Below are 6,837 nucleotides of genomic sequence, written 5' to 3' on the forward strand. Positions count from 1 at the left end.
AACAGAAACCAAGGCATTATGGCAACATCTGAACCCAATTCTCCAACAATAGCAAGTCCAGGATACCTGACACACCAGAAAAACAAGAGTTGAATTTAAAAGCACTGGTAAGGATGCTGTTAGAGGAACACATGAAGGACATAAATAAATCTCTTAAAGAAATTCAGGAGAAAAAAGATCAAAAGCTAGAAGCCCTTACAAGGGAAACACAAAAATCACTTAAAGAAATTCAGGACAATATGGGTCAGAAGTTTGTGGCCAATAAGGAGGAAATGCAAGATTCACTTAAAAAAATATAGGAGAAGTTTGATCAGCAGGCAGAAGTCATGAAAGAGGAAACACAAAAATCTCTCAAAGTATTAGAGGAAAGCACAAACAAGCAAATGATGGAACAGAGCAAAAACTTCCAGGATCTGAAAACAGAAGAAGAAACAACTAAGAAAGCACAAAGGGAGACATCTTTGGAGATAGAAAACCTTGGGAAGAAATCAGGGACCATAGCTGCAAATATCAACAACAGAATACAAGAGATGGAAGAAAGAATCTCAGATGCCGAAGATACCATAGGAACCAACAGTCAAAGAAAATCCAAATGCAAAAAGCTTGTAACCCAAAACATCCAGGAAATCCAGGACACAATGAGAAAGCCAAATCTAAGGATTATAGGCATAGATGAGAGTGAAGATTTACAACTTAAAGGGCCAGCAAATATCTTCAACAAAATTATGGAAGAAAACTTCCCTAACCTAAAGAGAGAGATGCCCATGAATATACAAGAAGCCTACAGAACTCCAAACAGACTGGACCAGAACAGAACTACCTCCCATCACATAATAATCAAAACCCCAAATGTACTAAACAAAAAGAATACTTAGGGCAGTAAGAGAAAAAGGGCAAGTAACATATAAAGGAAGACCTTTCAGAATTACACCAGATTTTTCACCAGAGACCATGAAAGGTAGAAGATACTGGGCAGAGCTCATGCAGACTCTAAGAGAACACAAATGCCAGCCAAGACTACTATACCCAGCAAAACTCTCAATCACTGTAGATGGGGAAACCAAGATATTTCATGACAAAACCAAATTTACACAATATCTTTCCACAAACCCAGCCCTACAAAGGATAATAGGGGGAAAACACCATTACAACGAGGGAAACTATACCCTGGAAAAAGCAGGATATTAAGCTTCTTTCATCAAACCCAAAAGAAGATAACCACACAAGTGTAAAATTAACATCAGAAATGATGGGAAGCAATAAACACTACTCCTTAATATCTCTTAACATCAATGGACTCAATGCCCCAATAAAGAGACATAGAATAACAGACTGGTTACGTAAACAGGACCCTACATTTTGCTGCATACAGGAAACACACCTCAGTGTCAAAGAAAAAAACTACTTTAGAGTAAAAGGCTGGAAGACAATTCTACAAGCAAATGGTCTCAGGAAACAAGCCGGAGTTGCCATTCTAATTTCAGATAAGGAGGTCAAAGGGATACAAATTGGAAAGGAAGAAGTCAAACTATCATTATTTGCAGATGACATGATAGTCTACCTAAGTGACCCAAAAAACTACACTAGAGAACTCCTACAGCTGATAAACAACTTCAGCAAAGTGGCAGGTTATAAAATCAACTCAAGCAAATCAGTGGCCTTCCTATACTCAAAGGATAAGCAGGCTGAGAATAAAAAGACAAAGACTAACAGATGGGAAAATGACCTCCTTCACAATAGCCACAAACAGTATAAAGTATCTTAGGGTGACTCTTACCAAACATGTGAAAGATCTGTATGACAAGAACTTCAAGACTCTGAAGAAGGAAATGGAAGAAGACCTCAAAAAATGGGAAAACATCTCATGCTCATGGATCGGTAGAATCAATATAGTTAAAATGGCCATTTTGCCAAAAGCAATATACAGATTCAATGGAATACCCATCAAAATCCCAACTCAATTCTTCACAGAGTTAGAAAGAGCAATTATCAAATTCATCTGGAACAACAAAAAACCCAGGATAGCTAAAACTATTCTCAGCAACAAAAGAAAGTCTGGGAGAATCAGTATCCCTGACCTCAAGCAATACTACAGAGCAATAGTGTTAAAAACTGCATGGTATTGGTACAGTGACAGGCAGGAGGATCAATGGAACAGGATTGAAGATCCAGAAATGAACCCACACACCTATGGCCACTTGATCCTCGACAAAGAGTCTGTGGGTCTTTTTTGATGACTTTTGGTTGAAAGTCTATTTTATTGGCTATTAGAATGGCTACTCCAGCTTGTTTCTTGGGACCATTTGCTTGGAAAACTGTTTTTCAGCCTTTGACTCTTAGGTAGGTTTTGTCTTTGACACTGAGATGTGTTTCCTATATGCAGCAAAATGTTGAATCTTGTTTACACATCCCATCTGTTAGTCTATGTCTTTTTATTGGGGAATTGAGTCCATTGATGTTAAGAGATATTAAGGAATAGCGATTGTTGCTTCCTGCTATTTTTGATATAATTTTTATGTTTGCATGGTTATCTTCTTTTGGGTTTGTTGAAAGAAGATTAATTTCTTGCTTTTTCTAGTGTGTAGTTTCCCTCCTTTTGTTGGTGTTTTCCATTCATTATCCTTTGAAGGGCTGGACTTGTGGAAAGATACTGTGTAAATTTGTTTTTGTAATGAAATAACTCGGTTTTTCATCTATGGTAATTGAGAGATTTGCTGGATATAGCAGTCTCGGTTGGAATTTGTGTTCCCTTAGGGTCTGTATGATATCTGCCTAGGCTCTTCTGGCTTTCATAGTCTGTGTTGAGAAGTCCGGTGTAATTGTAATAGGTCTAACTTTATATGTTACTTGACCTTTTCCCTTACTGCTTTTAATATTTTTTTCTTTGTTTAGTAAGTTTGGTATTTTATTTATTATGTGATGAGAGGAATTTCTTTTCTGGTCCAATCTCTTTGGAGTTCTGTAAGCTTCTTGTATGTTCATGAGCATCTCTTTTTTTAGGTTAAGGAAATTTTCTTCTATAATTTTGTTGAAGACATTTACTGGCCCTTTAAGTTGGAAATCTTCACTCTCTTATATACGTATAATCCTAAGGTTTGGTCTTCTCATTTTGTCCTGGATTTCCTGTATGTTTTGGGTCAGGAGCTTTTTGCATTTTGCATTTTTTTGACTGTCATGTCAACCCTTTCTATGGTATCTTCCGCATCTGAGATTCTCTCTTCTATCTCTTGTATTCTGTTGATGGTGCTTCAATCAATGACTCCTGACTTCTTTTCTAGGTTTTCTATGTCCTGAGTTGTCTCCCTTTGCCATTTCATTATTGTTTCTCCCTCAATCTTTAGATCCTGGATGGCATTGTTTAATTCCTTCACCTGCTTTATTGTGTTTTCCTTTAGTTCTTTAAAGGCTAAACAAGTAAACACAAGTTGTTTACTTGTGTTCTCCTGTATTTCTTTAAGGGATTTATTTATGTCCTTCTCTAAGCCCTCTATCAGCATCATGAGATGTGATTTTTAAATCCAAATCTAGCTTTCCTGGTGTGTTGGGGTATCCAGGACTTGCTGTTGTGGGAGAATTGGGTTCAGATGGTGCCATATTGCCTTGATTTCTGTTAGCAGCATTCCTAGGTTTGCCTTTTGCTATCTGGTTATCTCTGTTGTTAGTTGTTCCTGCTGTCACTGGCTGGTGCTTGCCCCTTCTGTGTGCCTGCAGGCCTATCTCAGCACTCCTGGGTGACCTGCTTTCCCCTGGCACAGATTGATGTGGTGCTGCCAAGTTCCTGTGTGCATCTGTTGTCCTGGTAGGGTGTGTCCTAAATGATCCTTTACTCTGGTGATCCCTGCTTACCACTCTGCTATACAGTCACAGGTGCAAATATGGCAGCATCTTACCTTTGACCACGAGACTCCATCCAACTGCCTCTCTGCAGGGTACCCCGGTAGAGTAGGTGCCCAGTTCACTCTCTATGGCACTACAGGCCCTCCAATATTTCTTAGTCTAGCATCTTTGAGCCTTTGGAAGAAAGTGTGACATATAGATTACTCATTTCTTTTTTTTTTTTTGTGTGTGTGTGTGTGATTGGTTTTTTTTTAATTTTTTTATTCGATATAATTTATTTACATTTCAAATGATTTCCACTTTTCTAGCCCCCCCACTCCCCGAAAGTCCCGTAAGCCCCCTTCTCTTCCCCTGTCCTCCCACCCACCCCTTCCCACTTCCCCTTTCTGGTTTTGCTGAATACTGTTTCACTGAGTCTTTCCAGAACCAGGGGCCACTCCTCCTTTCTTCTTGTACCTCATTTGATGTGTGGATTATGTTTTGGGTATTCCAGTTTTCTAGGTTAATATCCACTTATTAGTGAGTGCATACCATGATTCACCTTTTGAGTCTGGGTTACCTCACTGAGTATGATATTCTCTAGCTCCATCCATTTGCCTAAGAATTTCATGAATTCGTTGTTTCTAATGGCTGAATAGTACTCCATTGTGTAGATATACCACATTTTTTTGCATCCACTCTTCTGTTGAGGGATACCTGGGTTCTTTCCAGCATCTGGCAATTATAAATAGGGCTGCTATGAACATAGTAGAACATGTATCCTTATTACATGGTGGGGAGTCTTCTGGGTATATGCTCAGGAGTGGTATAGCAGGATCTTCTGGAAGTGAGGTGCCCAGTTTTCGGAGGAACCGCCAGACTGATTTCCAGAGTGGTTGTACCAATTTGCAACCCCACCAGCAGTGGAGGAGTGTTCCTCTTTCTCCACACCCTCTCCAACACCTGCTGTCTCCTGAATTTTTAATCTTAGCCATTCTGACTGGTGTAAGATGAAATCTTAGGGTTGTTTTGATTTGCATTTCCCTAATGACTAATGAAGTTGAGCATTTTTTAAGATGCTTCTCCGCCATCCGAAGTTCTTCAGGTGAGAATTCTTTGTTTAACTCTGTACCCCATTTTTTAATAGGGTTGTTTGGTTTTCTGGAGTCTAACTTCTTGAGTTCTTTATATATATTGGATATTAGCCCTCTATCTGATGTAGGATTGGTGAAGATCTTTTCCCAATTTGTTGGTTGCCGATTTGTCCTCTTGATGGTGTCCTTTGCCTTACAGAAACTTTGTAATTTTATGAGGTCCCATTTGTCAATTCTTGCTCTTAGAGCATACGCTATTGGTGTTCTGTTCAGAAACTTTCTCCCTGTACCGATGTCCTCAAGGGTCTTCCCCAGTTTCTTTTCTATTAGCTTCAGAGTGTCTGGCTTCATGTGGAGGTCCTTGATCCATTTGGATTTGAGCTTAGTACAAGGAGACAAGGATGGATCAATTCGCATTCTTCTGCATGCTGACCTCCAGTTGAACCAGCACCATTTGTTGAAAAGGCTATCTTTTTTCCATTGGATGTTTTCAGCCTCTTTGTCGAGGATCAAGTGGCCATAGGTGTGTGGGTTCATTTCTGGATCTTCAATCCTGTTCCATTGATCCTCCCGTCTGTCACTGTACCAATACCATGCAGTTTTTAACACTATTGCTCTGTAGTATTGCTTGAGGTCAGGGATACTGATTACCCCAGATTTTCTTTTGTTGCTGAGAAGAGTTTTAGCTATCCTGGGTTTTTTGTTGTTCCAGATGAATTTGATAATTGCTCTTTCTAACTCTGTGAAGAATTGAGTTGGGATTTTGATGGGTATTGCATTGAATCTGTATAGTGCTTTAGGCAAAATGGCCATTTTAACTATATTGATTCTACCGATCCATGAGCATGGGAGGTTTTCCCATTTTTTGAGGTCTTCTTCCATTTCCTTCTTCAGAGTCTTGAAGTTCTTGTCATACAGATCTTTCACATGTTTGGTAAGAGTCACCCCAAGATACTTTATACTGTTTGAGGCTATTGTGAAGGGGGTCATTTCCCTAATTTCTTTCTCAGCCTGCTTATCCTTTGAGTATAGGAAGGCCACTGATTTGCTTGAGTTGATTTTATAACCTGCCACTTTGCTGAAGTTGTTTATCAGCTGTAGGAGCTCTCTAGTGGAGTTCTTTGGGTCACTTAGGTAGACGATCATGTCGTCTGCAAATAATGATAGTTTGACTTCTTCCTTTCCAATTTGTATCCCTTTGACCTCCTTATGTTGTCGAATTGCCCGAGCTAGTACCTCAAGCACAATATTGAAAAGATAAGGAGAAAGGGGGCAGCCTTGTCTGGTCCCTGATTTCAGTGGGATTGCTTCAAGTTTCTCTCCATTTAGTTTGATGCTGGCTACCGGTTTGCTGTATATTGCTTTTACTATGTTTAGGTATGGGCCTTGAATTCCTATTCTCTCCAAGACTTTAAGCATGAAGGGATGCTGAATTTTGTCAAATGCTTTTTCAGCATCCAATGAAATGACAATGTGGTTTTGTTCTTTGAGTTTGTTTATGTAGTGGATTGTATTGATGGATTTCCGTATATTGAACCAACCCTGCATTCCCGGGATAAAGCCTACTTGATCATGGTGGATGATCGTTTTGATGTGTTCTTGGATTCGGTTGGCAAGAATTTTATTGAGTATTTTTGCATCTATGTTCATAAGGGAAATTGGTCTGAAGTTCTCTTTCTTTGTTGGATCTTTTTGTGGCTTTGGTATCAGTGTAATTGTGGCTTCATAGAAGGAATTGGGTAGTGTTCCTTCTGTTTCTATTTTGTGGAATAGTTTGAAGAGTATTGGTGTTAACTCTTCTTTAAAGATCTGGTAGAATTCTGCACTGAAGCCATCTGGTCCTGTGCTTTTTTTGGTTGGAAGACTTTCTATGACTCCTTCTATTTCTTTAGGCATTATGGGACTGTTTAGATGGTCTAGTTGGTCC

The sequence above is a fragment of the Apodemus sylvaticus genome, chromosome 5, assembly GCF_947179515.1.
Source record: "Apodemus sylvaticus chromosome 5, mApoSyl1.1, whole genome shotgun sequence".
In the NCBI taxonomy this organism is placed as follows: domain Eukaryota; kingdom Metazoa; phylum Chordata; class Mammalia; order Rodentia; family Muridae; genus Apodemus; species Apodemus sylvaticus.